The sequence below is a fragment of the Oncorhynchus nerka genome, linkage group LG13 (genome assembly GCF_034236695.1).
Source record: "Oncorhynchus nerka isolate Pitt River linkage group LG13, Oner_Uvic_2.0, whole genome shotgun sequence".
NCBI classification, from domain to species: domain Eukaryota; kingdom Metazoa; phylum Chordata; class Actinopteri; order Salmoniformes; family Salmonidae; genus Oncorhynchus; species Oncorhynchus nerka.
The window spans coordinates 21,481,409-21,495,923 of NC_088408.1; positions in this window are offsets into that span (position 1 = coordinate 21,481,409).

Below are 14,515 nucleotides of genomic sequence, written 5' to 3' on the forward strand. Positions count from 1 at the left end.
CAGTGTGTGTGGGTGGGTGGGTGGGTGTCAGTGTGTGTGGGTGGGTGGGTGGGTGTCAGTGTGTGTGGGTGGGGGTGGGTGTCAGTGTGTGTGGGTGGGTGGGTGGGTTGGTGGGTGGGTGGGCGGGTGTCAGTGTGTGTGTACCATGGTTATTAACCATTTACCATATTCCCCAACCGTCAGAAACTACGTCCTTTATATAACACAGAAAAACTATTGTTTCATCAAGTCAAATGAGATTCCATGTTTGGTGATGTAGATGAATTATGTATGTGTTGTTGTGTTGATATGTGATAGAGACACTGCTGTCACAGCCTGTATCCCTGGGAATGTAGGACAGCATCCCTTTTGCATAACAATACACAGTAGTCTTTAGTTTAGTTCTCACAAACAACATGGCCATTGGTTTATTTTATAAAGAGGCTCTATTCTTTATAAAAGAACACTTGTATATTTTTAACGGTGTTCTTGTAGACACCTGCGTTTGCATGGAACTGGTCAATTTCAAATGACAAAAGACGCTATAGTATTATGGCTTATAGGGGAGGTGATGATATTGACATATTGACATCAAATATACCAACCCTGGTTGTGCAAGTTGAGCATAAGAAATAGCTGGATGAGTACAAAATTATAGTACCATTTTTATTAGTCTTTTTTAGATTTACAGTGTGGGACATTTTAAATAACAATGATTTTGTCTACCAATAGCCCATATACAAGCTCAATTCTGAAGAGTTCATTGATATAATATTGATAGCTCACAGGGGAGAAATTAGGCTACTTTTCCCAATTCTGATATTCCTAAACAATTGTAGGTCCAGCCTACAATTATATTTACTGGATGAATATATCACTGCAGCAGAAAATCGATCAAATATAAGAACTTTGAGATTTTTCTGTATTTTAAAAACCCTTAACAAATTCTCTAAGTCACAAAACCAATAAAGGTTGACTGAGTCATATTGACATTTCCTAGTGTTTCTCTACGGATGTTTGGGGCTTGGGGCGCTTTGCGGGCGCTGGATCATAGCCTATTTTCGCTAATGGCAATGCGTGGAATTCGCTGGGCGCGCGACCAAGTGCCTGTCTCGTGTGCTTGGGAAAGTTATATTTTGCCTCTATGGCCTGTCGGCCAGCCCAGAGCTGGGCCTGGTTTCCCAATAGCTATGGAATTTAGTCTTACGAGTGTTTTAAGATGCCTCTTTCCTATAACCTCTGAAGATGAAACATGCATTTCCCAAAACACCAGGCAAAAATAATGGTCGCTAAGTGCGTCATTGGAACATAGATACTGATAGGATCGAAAAAAAGGGAGCGCGATCAGCTTTCTTCATTGAAATCACCTTAACATTATAAATATTTCACAATACTGATAAGTTCCTATTACGACCTATGGCTGCACATTATGAGGCGACTTATTCTAATGCTTTCCCTTTTTTTTATCACTAAATCACCGATTTGTCACATGATTGCGCACGTGTTAGGCTATACATCATTAAATATATTGAGACACATTACAGACAGTAGCCTAGAAGTATCAAAATATAAATGAATTGAATGAACATTAAATGTATTTCAGTATGATTGAAATAGGCTTACAGCCTACTGTCTATATTTTAATGCAGTCATCTCTGTTTACAATTGAAGTCTATTTTCATACGTCGCTTGTTCGTATCAATTGCAAAGACATTGGCAACTTTGTATTTGTAGTCAACTTTGTTCAGCGGTCACAAAAAGACGGATAAACCACGTGATTCTATGTTTACGGAGATCTTCTGTGTATAAAGTGACGCGGGAGGGCAAAAAAGCATCTGAAGACCCACTTAGCTGTTCTACGAGTGGTCTGAGGCAGGAGTTAGATTATGAGCGTTTTCAAGTGCAACGTTAATAAAGACGTTTTTCAGAAACAGCTTGGAGATTGAACGATATTCCTACGAAGGTTCTAACGAATTTAGCCTTAAGATCCTTTTGAGAAACCGGGCCCTGGTCCGCACCCCGCAGCAGTGACCAGAGCCAAGGCTGGGTTTTAAAACTCCAAGCTCAAGGCCTTTTATTGTTTAACATCCACAAATGCGATGAAGGGATTAATGAAGCGTCTGCCGGACCCATATGTCCCTTCGTGCAGAGTGGCGCTTAATTAAAACCGAAAGCCTAGGAATGGAATCTTGCACAAATAGGTCCCTCTGGCCTGCTCCGCTCAAGTCTTGCTGTCTTAGGTACATTTATTTATTTAACCTTTATTTAACTAATAGCCAAATTGAATATATAGCATGGTAACGCCAAAAATGATATTTAGAATTATATTAGAATAATCATTCTAGAATAATAATGATGATAATGATAAATTATAGCACAGACAATTATTTAGATTCTTGTTTCATTATACACAACATGACCAAAAGTATGTGGACACCTGATCATCGAACATCTCATTCCAAAATCATGGGCATTAATATGGAGTTGGTCCTCACTTTATTGCTATAACAACCTCCAGTCTTCTGGGAAGGCTTTCCACTAGATGTTGGAACATTGCTTACATTCAGCCATAAGAGCATTAGTGAGGCCGGGCACTAATGTTGGGCGATTAGTCCTTGCTCGCAGTCGGCGTTCCAATTAATTCCAAAGGTGTTCGATGGAGTTGAGGTCCGGGCTCTGTGCAGGCCAGTCAAGTTCTTCCACACTGATCTTGACAAACCACTTCTGTATGGACCTCACTTTGTGCACGGGGCATTGTCATACTGAAACAGGAAAGGGCCTTCCCCAAACTGTTTCCCCAAAGTTGGAAGTACAGAATCATCTAGAATGTCATTGTATGATGCAGCGTTAAGATTTCCCTTCCCTGGAATTAAGGGGCATAGCACGATCCATGAAAAACAGCCCCAGACCATTATTCCTCCTCCAACAAACTTTACAGTTGGCACTATGCATTGGGGCAGGTAGCGTTCTCCTGGCATCCACCAAACCCACATTCATCCTTCGGACTGTCAGATAGTGAAGCGTGATTCATCACTCCAGAGAACGCCTTTCCACTGCTCCAGAGTCCAATGGCCACTCCAGCCGATGCTTGGCATTGCGCATGGTGATCTTAGGACCAAGCCTGGCCTGCTGAGGAGTGATGGACTCCATCCTAGCTGGAGGGGTGCTCTCATCTTATCTACAAACATAGACAGGGCTCTAACTCCCCTAGCTCCACAATGAGATAGGGTGCAGGCCAGGCAGCAGGCTGTTAGCCAGCCTGCCAGTTTAGTGGAGTCTGCCACTAGCACAGTCAGTGTAGTCAGCTCAGCTATCCCCATTGAGACCGTGTCTGTGCCTCGATCTAGGTTGGGCAAAACTAAACATGGCGGTGTTCGCTTTAGCAATCTCACTGGAATAAAGACCTCCTCCATTCCTGCCATTATTGAAAGAGATTGTGATATCTCACATCTCAAAATAGGGCTACATAATGTTAGATCCCTCACTTCCAAGGCAGTCATAGTCAATGAACTAATCACTGATTATAATCTTGATGTGAATGGCCTGACATGGCTTAAGCCTGGTGAATTTACTGTGTTAAATGAGGCCTCACCTCCTGGTTACACTAGTGACCATATGCCTAGCGCATCCCGCAAAGGCGGGGGTGTTGCTAACATTCACGATAGCAAATTTCAATTTACAAAAAAAAAGCGACTGCGTTTTCGTCTTTTTGGCTTCTAGTCATGAAATCTATGCAGCCTACTCAATCACATTTTATAGCTACTGTTTACAGGCTTCCTGGGCCATATACAGTGTTCCTCACTTAGTTCCCTAAATTCCTATCGGACCTTGTTGTCATGGCAGATAATATTCAATTTTGGGTGACTTTAATATTCACATGGAAAAGTTCACAGACCCACTCCAAAAGGCTTTCAGAGCCATCATCGACTCAGTGGGTTTTGTCCAACATGTCTCCAGACCTACTCACTGCCACAGTCATACTCTGGACCTAGTTTTGTCCCGTGGAATAAATGTTGTGGATCTTAATGCTTTTCCTCATAATCCTGGACCATCGGACCACCATTTTATTACGTTTGAATTGCAACAAATAATCTGCTCAGACCCCAACCAAGGATCATCAAAACCCATGCTATAAATTCTCGGACAATCCAAAGATTCTTAGATGCCCTTCCAGACTCCCTCCACCTACCCAAGGACGTCAGAGTACAAAAATTAGTAAACCACCTAACTGAGGAACTCAATTTAAACTTGCATAATACCCTAGATGCAGTTGCACCCCTAAAAACAAAAAACATTTGTCATAAGAAATTAGCTCCCTGGTGTACAGAAAATACCCAAGCTGGGCCTCCCGGGTGGCGCAGTGGTTAAGGGCGCTGTACTGCAGCGCCAGCTGTGCCATCAGAGACTCTGGGTTTGCACCCAGGCTCTGTCGTAACCGGCCGCGACCGGGAGGTCCGTGGGGCGACGCACAATTGGCCTAGCGTCGTCCGGGTTAGGGAGGGCTTGGCCGGCAGGGATGTCCTTGTCTCATCGCGCACCAGTGACTCCTATGGCGGGCCGGGCGCAGTGCGCGCTAGCCAAGGTGGCCAGGTGCACGGTGTTTCTGGCGCATTGGTGCGGCTGGCTTCCGGGTTGGATGCGCACCTGTGTTAAGAAGCAGTGCGGCTTGGTTGGGTTGTGTATCGGAGGACGCATGACTTTCAACCTTCGTCTCTCCCGAGCCGTACAGGAGTTGTAGCGATGAGACAAGATAGTAGCTACTACAACAATTGGATACCACGAAATTGGGGAGAAAAAGGGGTAAAATCCCCCCCCCAAAAAAATAAAGCATATTACAAACTTCTCTTTAAATCTGCGTATTCCTCCAAAGCTCAGTTGTCAATTGTCTGCACAACACTGCCAGGACGTAGGATCAAGGGAGACACTCAAGTTTTTAAATACTATATCTCTTGACACATTGATGATAATAATCATGGCCTCTAAACCTTCAAGCTGCATACTGGACCCTATTCCAATTAAACTACTGAAAGAGTTGCTTCCTGTGCTTGGCCCTCCTATGTTGAAGTTAATAAACGGCTCTCTATCCACCGGATGTGTAACAAACTCAGTAAAAGTGGCAGTAATAAAGCCTCTCTTTAAAAAGCCAAACCTTGACCCAGAAAATATTTTAAAAACTTTCGGCCTATATTGAATCTCCCATTCCTCTCAAAACATTTTGAAAAAGCTGTTGCACAGCAACTCACTGCATTCCTGAAAACAAGCAATGTATATGAAACGCATCAGTCTGGTTATAGTCCCCATGTGGTAATCGATGGTATCAAAAGCAGCATTAAGGTCTAAGAGCACGAGGACAGATGCAAAGCCTCGGTCTGACGCCATTAAAAGGTCAGTTACCACCTTCACAAGTGCAGTCTCAGTGCATAGCACTGAGGCTTTGCATCTGTCCTCTTGCTCTTAGACCTTAGTGCTGCTTTTGATACCATCGATCACCACATTCTTTTGGAGAAATTGGAAACCCAAATTGGTCTACACGGACAAGTTCTGGCCTGGTTTAGATCTTATCTGTTGGAAAGATATCAGTTTGTCTCTGTAGATGGTTTGTCCTCTGACAAATAAACTGTAAATTCCAGTGTTCCTCAAGGCTCCGTGTTAGGACCACTATTGTTTCACTATATATTTTACCTCTTGGTGATGTCATTCGTAAACATAATGTTAACTTCGTTGTTATGTGGACGACACAGATATACATTTCAATGAAACATAGTGAAGCCCCAAAATATCCCTAGCTGGAAGCCTGTGTTTCAGACATAAGGAAGTGGATGGCGGCAAATGTTTTACTTATAAACTCATACAAAACAGAGATGCTAGTTCTAGGTTCCCAGAAACAAAGAGATCTTCTGTTGAATCTGACAATTAAGCTTAATTGTTGTGCAGTCGTCTGAAATAAAACTGTGAAGGACCTCGGCCTTACTCGAGCCCATGATCTCTCTTTTGACAAACATATCAAGACTATTTCAAGGACAGCTTTATTCTAGCTACGTAACATTGCAAAAATCAGAAACTTTCTGTCCAAAAATGATGCAGAAAAATTAATTGTCACTTCTAGGTTAGACTACTGCATTGCTCTACTTTCCAGCTACCCAGATAAAGTATGAAATAAACTTCAGTCAGTGCTAAACACGGCTGCTAGGATCTTTAGAACCGAAAAATCTGATCATATTACTCCAGTGCTAACCTCTCTACACTGGCTTCATGTTAAGGCTAGGGCTGATTTCAAGGTTTTACTGCTAACCTACAAAGCATTACATGGGCTTGCTCCTACCTATCTTTCCGATTTGGTCCTGCCGTACATACCTATACGTACGCTATGGTCACAAGACGGAGGCCTCCTTCGTCCCTAGAATTTCTAAGCAAACAGCTGGAGGCAGGGCTTTCTCCTATAGAGCTCCATTTTTATGGAATGTTCTGCCTATCCATGTGAGAGATGCAGACTCGGTCTCAACCTTTAAGTCTTTATTGAAGACTCATCTCTTCAGTAGGTCGTATGATTGAGTGTAATCTGGCCCAGGAGTGTGAAGGTGAACGGAAAGGCACTGGAGCATCGAACCGCCCTTGCTGTCTCTGCCTGGCTGGTTCCCCTCTCTCCACTGGGATTCTCTGCCTCTAACCCTATTACATGGGCCGAGTCACTGGCTTACTGGTGCCCTTCCATGCCGTACCTAGGAGCGGTGCTCCACTTGAGTGGGTTGAGTCACTGAGGTGATCTTCCTGTCCGGGTTGGCGCCCCCCTTGGGTTCGTGCTGTGGGGGAGGTCTTCGTGGGCTATACTCGGCCTTGTCTCAGGTTAGTAAGATGGTGGTTGAAGATATCCCTCTAGTGGTGTGGCAAAGTGGGTGGGGTTATATCCTACCTGTTTGGCTCTGTCCGGGGGTATCGTCGGACGGGGCCACAGTGTCTCCCGACCCCTCCTGTCTCAGACTCCAGTATTTATGTTGCAATAGTTTATGTGTCGGGGGGCTAGGGTCAGTCTGTTATATCTGGAGTATTTATCCTGTCTTATCCGGTGTCCTGTGTGAATTTAAGTATGCTCTCTCTAATTCTCTCTCTCTCTTTTTTTCTCTCTCCCTCTCGCTTTCTCTGGCTTTTTCTCTATGGAACCCTGACCTGTTCACCGGACATGCTATCTGTCCCAGACCTGCTGTTTTCAACTCTCTAGAGACAGCAGGAGCTAAACCTGCATTGCTTGCTGTATGGGGTTTTAGGCTGGGTTTCTGTACAGCACTTTGTGACATCAGCTGATGTAAGAAGGGCTTTATAAATAAATTTGAATGATTGATTGATTGATTGATTGATTGATTGATTGATTTTAGGCTTGTGTGCGGCTGCCTGGCCATGGAAACCCATTTCAACAAACAGGTATTGTGCTGACGTTGCTTCCAGAGGCAGTTTGGAACTCGGTAGTGAGTATCTTTATCCCCCTGGATCTGAATATTGACTGGTTTTCATCAAGCTGTCCACTCAGGTGGAAGCTTCTTACTGTAACCAGTGCCTGTAATCGGGTTCAGGTTATTAATCAACCTACCAGGGTGTTTACAAACACTACAGGAACAAGATCATCCACATGTATCAATCACATTTTTACTAATACTGTAGAACTTTTCTCAAAAGCTGTATCTGTACCCATTGGATGCAGTGATCACAATATAGTGTCTATATTCCGGAAAGCCAAAGTTCCAACAGCTTGGCCTAAAATAGTGTATAAGAGATTATACAAAATATTTTGTTGTGACTCTTACTTACTGCAAATTGAGAAATTATGTGACTAAACCACAAAAAGACGAAGAAACTGTATTATGAAGCCAAGATCAATGTTATAAAGACCGATGGAACAAAAACTTTGGAATGCTTTAAATGAAATTATGGGCAGAAAGACAAATTCAACTCCATCTTTCATTGAATGGCTGATTCATCACGAAACCATTTGAAATTGGCAATTATTTTAATGATTATTTCATTGGCAAAGTGGGCAAACTTAGGCAGGGAATGTCAACAACGAACAGTGAGCAATTGTATTCATGCATAAAAAAAACAAATAATTAAAGAAAAGCATTGCAAGTTTGAATTATGTAAAGTTCGTGTGGGAAAGGTGGATGAATTATTGTTGTCGATCAATAATGACAAACCTCATGGCATTGACAACTTAGATGGAAAGCTACTGAGGATGGTAGCTGACTATAGCCACTCCTATCTGTCATATTGTTAATCTGAGCCTAGAGGAAAGTCTTTGTCCTCAGGCCTGGAGGGAAGCCAAAGTAATTCCACTACCCAAGAGTGGTAAAGCGGCCTTTACTGGTTCTAACAGCAAACAGATAAGCTTGCTGCCAGCTCTTAGCAAACTGTTTGAAAAAAATGTGTTTGACCAAATACAATGCTATTTCTCTGTAAACAAATTAACAACAGACTTTCAGCATGCTTATAGAGAAGGGCGCTCAACGTGTACTGCACTGGCACAAATGACTGATGATTGGTTGAAAGAAATTGTTAATAAGAATTGTGAGAGCTGTATTGTTACATTTCAGTGCAGCCTTTGATATTATTGACCATAATCTGTTGTTGATAAAACGGATTTGTTATGGCTTTTCAATAGAACTCAAGTGGTTTTCTTTAATGGAAACTTCTCTAATGTCAAACATTTAAAGTGTGGTGTACCGCAGGGCAGCTCTCTAGGCCCTCTACTCTTTTCTATTTTTACCAATGATCTGCCACTGGCATTAAACAAAGCATGTGTGTCCATGTTTGCTGATGATTCAACCATATACGTATCAGCAACCAAAGCTAATGAAGTCACTGAAACCCTTAACAAAGTGTTGCAGTCTGTTTTGGAATGGGTGGCCGGTAATAAATTGGTCCTGAACATCTCTAAAACTAAGAGCATTGTATTTGGTACAAGCCATTCCTGAAGTTCTAGACCTCAGCTGAATCTGGTAATGAATGGTGTGTCTGTTGAACAAGTTGAGGAGACTAAATTACTTGCCGTTACTTTAGATTGTAAACTGTCATTTGGTACCAACTGTATGGTATTATATAGAGCCCTAATTACATGGAACTTCCTTCCATCTCATACTGCTCAAATAAACAGCAAACCTGGTTTCAAAAAACAGATAAGGCAAAACCTCGCGGCACAACGCTTCTCCCCTATCTGACCTAGATAACTTGTGTGTATGCATTGATATGTAGGCTACCTTTAAAAGGCCTTTTAAAAAATGTATGTAGTTCTGTCTTTGAGTGTTCTTGTCTATTGATGTTCTGTATTATGTCATTTTGTATTATGTTTCATGTTTTGTTTGGACCCCAGGAAGATCAGCTGCTGCTTTTGCAACAGCTAATGGATATCCTAATAAAACACCAAATACCAATACCCCCTTTTCTCCCCAATTAGTAGTTACAGTTTTGTCCCATTGTTGCAACTCCTGTATGAACTTGGGCGAGGCGAAGGTCGAGAGCCATGCGTCCTCCGAAACACAACCCTGCCAAGCCGCACTGCTTCTTGACACACTGCTCACTTAACCCGGAAGCCAGCCGCACCAATGTGTAGGAGGAAACACTGGTGTAACTGGTGACCATGTACCTGGTGCCCCCAGCCCACCACAGGAGTCGCTAGAGCACAATGGGACAAAGACATCCCAGCCGGCCAAACCCTCCCCTAACCTGGACAACGCTGGGCCAATTGTACGCCTTCTCATGGGCCTCCAGGTCCTGGCCGGCTGCAACACAGCCCGGGATCGAACCCGGGTCTGTAGTGATGCCTCAAGCACAGCGATGCAGTGTGTAAGACCACTTGAGATGTTCCTTCAACTTGATTGGTCCACCTGTGGTCAATTAAATTGATTGGACATGATTTAGAAAGGCACAAACCTGTCTATATAACGTCCCACAGCTAACAGTGCATGTCAGAGCAAAAACCAAGCTCCGAGACAGGATGTTGTCAAGGCACAGATCTGGGGAAGGGTACCAAAAAATGTCGGTGGCATTGAAGGTCCCCAAAAACACAGTGGCCGCTATCATTCTTAAATGGAGAATGGAGTCCATGGAGAATAAGAGCACCTCCTCCCAGCTGCCCACTGCACTGAGGCTAGGAAACACTGTCACCACTGACAAATCCACTATAATTGAGAATTTCAATAAGCATTTCAATAAGCACTCGCCCAAGCCTCCCCCATTTCTCCTTCACCCAAATCCAGATAGCTGATGTTCTGAAAGAGCTGCAAAATCTGGACCCCTACAAATCAACCGGGCTAGACAATCTGGACCTTCTCTTTCTAAAATGATCAGCCGAAATTGTTGCAACCCCAATTACAAGCCTGTTCAACCTCTGTTTCGTATCGTCTGAGATTCCCAAAGATTGGAAAGCAGCCGCGGTCATCCCCCTCTTCAAAGGGCGAGACACTCTAGACCCAAACTGCTACAGACCTATATCTATCCTACCTTGCCTTTCTAAGGTCTTCGAAAGCCAAGTTAACAAACTGATTACGGACCATTTTGAATCCTACCATACCTTCTCCACTATGCAGTCTGGTTTCAGAGCTGGTCATGGCTGCCCCTCAGCCACGCTCAAGGTCCTAAATGATATCATAACCGCCATCGATAAGCGACAATACTGTGCAGCCGTATTCATCGACCTGGCCAAGGTTTTCGACTCCGTCAATCACCACATTCTTATTGGCAAACTCAACAGCCTTGGTTTCTCAAATGATTGCCTCGCCTGGTTCACCAACTACTTCTTTGATAGAGTTCAGTGTGTCAAATCGGAGGGCCTGTTGTCCAAACCTCTGGCAGTCTCTATTTGGGTGCCACAGGGTTCAATTCTCGGGCCGACTCTCTTCTCTGTATACATCAATGATGTCGCTCTTGCGGCTGGTGATTCTCTGATCCACCTCTACGCAGACGACACCATTCTGTATACTTCTGGCCCTTCTTTGGACACTGTGTTAACTAACCTCCAGACGAGCTTCAATGCCATACAACTCTACATCCGTTGCCTCCAACTGCTCTTAAATGCAACCGATCGCTGCCCACACCTGCCCGCCCGTCCAGCATTACTGGACGGTTCTGACTTCTGGACGGTTCTGACAAATACCTAGGTGTCTGGTTAGACTGTAAACTCTCCTTCCAGACATCTCCATCTTAAGCATCTTCAATCCAAAATTAAATCTAGAATCTTCTTCCTATTTCAGAACAAAGCATTCTTCACTCATGCTGCCAAACATACCCTCGTAAACTGACCATCCTACCGATCCTCGACTTTAGCGATGTCATTTACAAAATAGCCTCCAACACTCTACTCAACAAACTGAATGCAGTCTATCACAGTGCCATTCGTTTTGTCACCAAAGCCCCATATACTACCCACCACTGCGACCTGTACACTCTCGTTGGCTGGCCCTCGCTTCATACTCGTCGCCGAACCCACTGGCTCCAGGTCATCTATAAGTCTTTGCTAGGTAAAGCCCTGCCTTATCTCAGCTCACTCGTCACCATAGCAGCACCCACCCGTAACACGCATTCCAGCAGGTATATCTCACTGGTCACCCCCAAAGCCAATTCCTCCTTTAGCAGACTTTCCTCCAGTTCTCTGCTGCCATTGACTGGAACGAACTGCAAAAATCACTGAAGCTGGAGACACATATCTCCCTCACTAGCTTTTAGCACCAGCTGTCAGAGCAGCTCACAGATCACTGCATCTGTACATAGCCCATCTGTAAATAGCCCATCCAACTATTTCATCCCCATACTGTTGTTTATTTATTTATTTATCTTGCTCCTTTGCACCCCTGTATCTCTACTTGCACATTCATCTTCTGCACATCTACCATTCCAATGTTTAATTGGTATATTGTAATTAATTCGCCACCATGGCCTATTTATTGCCTTTACCTCCCTTATCTTTCCTCATTTGCACACAATGCATATAGACTTGTTTTTCTTTTTCTACTGTGTTATTGACTGTATGTTTGTTTATTCCATGTGTAACTCTGTGTTGTTGTATGTGTCGAACTGCTTTGCTTTATCTTGGCCAGGTAGCAGTTGTAAATGAGAACTTGTTCTCAACTAGCCTACCTGGTTAAATAAAGGTGAAATCAAAAAAATGGAAGAAGTATGGAACCACAAGCTCTTCCAAGAGCTGGCCACCTGGCCAAACTGAACAATTGGGGGAGAAGGGCCTTGGTCAGGGAGGTGGCCAAGAACATGATGGTCACTCTGACAGAGCTCCAGAGTTCCTTTGTGGAGATGGGAGAACCTTCCAGAAGGACAATTTAATTTAATTAATTTTAGTATAAGGCTGTAACATAACAAAATGTGGAAAAGGTCAAGGGGTCTGAATAGTTTCCAAATGCACTGTATAGTGTAAGAATAGCTGTTTATTTGGCTGCCCATTCTATTAATTATAGTTTCATCAAAGTGCAACATTCAGTTAAATGCAAACTTGCTGGACTAAACATATTGCATATGATTTGGATAGTCTACATTTCCTGATGAGTGATTCCGAAATGTTGATATTGAATCATCTCAGAAACACTTCCCAGTATTGATGATTTTGGGATATTTCTAAAATGACTTATCTTCCATTTATCCACCTGCTTGCGTGACACAGATACCATTCTACAATACCAAATTAGTATGGATTTCTCTAGAACAGTGACAATGATTGGGTCAATAACCGACGTTCAACAAGTGCTACTTGGCTTCAACAAGTCGTGACAGGGCTTTGATGAATCTGCTGCTTCTTTTCAATAATCTCAATTTATAATTAAAAAAAATGGGGGGGGCTCCGTTTATACAGGCAGCCTAATTCTGATATGTTTCCACTAATTGGTCTTTGAAAAATCTGGGCCTCGTTTCCCAGAGCCTTCGTAGTGTTAAGATCATCGTTAGAACCATCTTACGATGTATCTTTAGTAGCCTAGATGATCTGTTTCCCAGAGCCTTCGTTAATAACGTTGCTCTTAAAATAACGAACCTTTGCACATCTACAAGTGATCCAGACAAGTCGAAGAGCAGTCAAGGTGCATCGTTGGGTGTTTTTTGCCCTCCGCGTCAATTTATTCACAGAAAATCTCCGCTAAACATAGGCTACCTAGCCTTAACCTAAAAATCTTGATTCTATCTGTCTGACCGACCGCTGATAACTTCAGAACGAAGTTGACTATAAATACAAAGTTGCCAAAGTATTTGCAATTGTTACAAACAAGTGAAAGATAAAACAATGCATCAAATGAAAACCAAGATGACTGCATTACAATACAAATAGGCTACATGGGTGTTGGCTATATAATTCAATTATATCTGTAATTTTTGCCTCAATATATTTAATGCTGTGTGACAAGATGTGCTCAATGATGTGCCTAACCTGTGATTTAGTAGTTTATTATTTGTGTAAGCATAATAAGCCTCCTCAATATGTTCCGCCATTTGTGGTAATATCTCTCTCGGAGCTGATCCGTCGTCAGTACTGTAGAATAATTCGAATGTTAAAGTAAGATTTGAGTGGAGAAGGATGATCCTGAGAGAAGAGTTGCTTTTATGTCGATACTATCAGTATGGTCTAACGACTCACTTAGCGAAGGTTCTCTCTACATGCTTGTTTGTAAAACACTTCAAATATTGGCTCGTAATTAACGATGCAACTGCTACGATCATGGTAATGCTCATGTTACATCGCAACTGGGAAACGAGGAGCAGAATGCCTGCAAACTCCACTCAGTCCTGGATGTGCAATACATATTGTACCGGTTTCCCGATTGCAATGGAATTTAGGCTTACAGGTGTTTTAAAGTTGCATCTTTCCTACAACGGCCAAATATGTAACATATGCGTTCCCCAAAACAACAGGCAGGGACGTTCGATAAGTGCGTCGTTGAGGCCTGTGTCGATACTGATAAGATCGAAAGAAAGGCAGCACTGCTCTCGGATCAGCATTCTCCCTTTCCAATCTTACCTTAACATTAGAATTATTACACAATACTGATGACGGATCAGCTCCTATGGCTACAAATATTGAAGCACTTATTCTAATGCTATAATAATGCACTAAATCAAAATTTGACACATCATGAAATATAAGCAAAAATGACAGACAGCTAAATTGAATTAACATAAAATTGATTTCAATATCATTCAAATATATAGGTCTATGTAGCCTATACTGTATTTATCTTTTAATGCAGTCTTCTCCGTGTTCATTTGAAGTCAGCATATCCTTCGCTTGTTAGGCAAAGAAATGGCCAACTTTGTATTTGTAGTCACTGTCACGTTCGTTCTGAAGTTGTAGGTGTTCACTGAAAGACAGATAAACATATTGATTTTGTGGTTAGCGGAGATCTTCTGTGTATAAAGTTACGCGGAAGGGCAAAAAGCATCTAACGATGTACTTTGCTGTTTTACGAGTGGTCTGAGCAGATGTTAAATAACGAGCGTTTTCAAGAGCAACTTTAGCAACGATGGTTTTAGGAAAGAGCTAAGAGATTTAACGAATCTC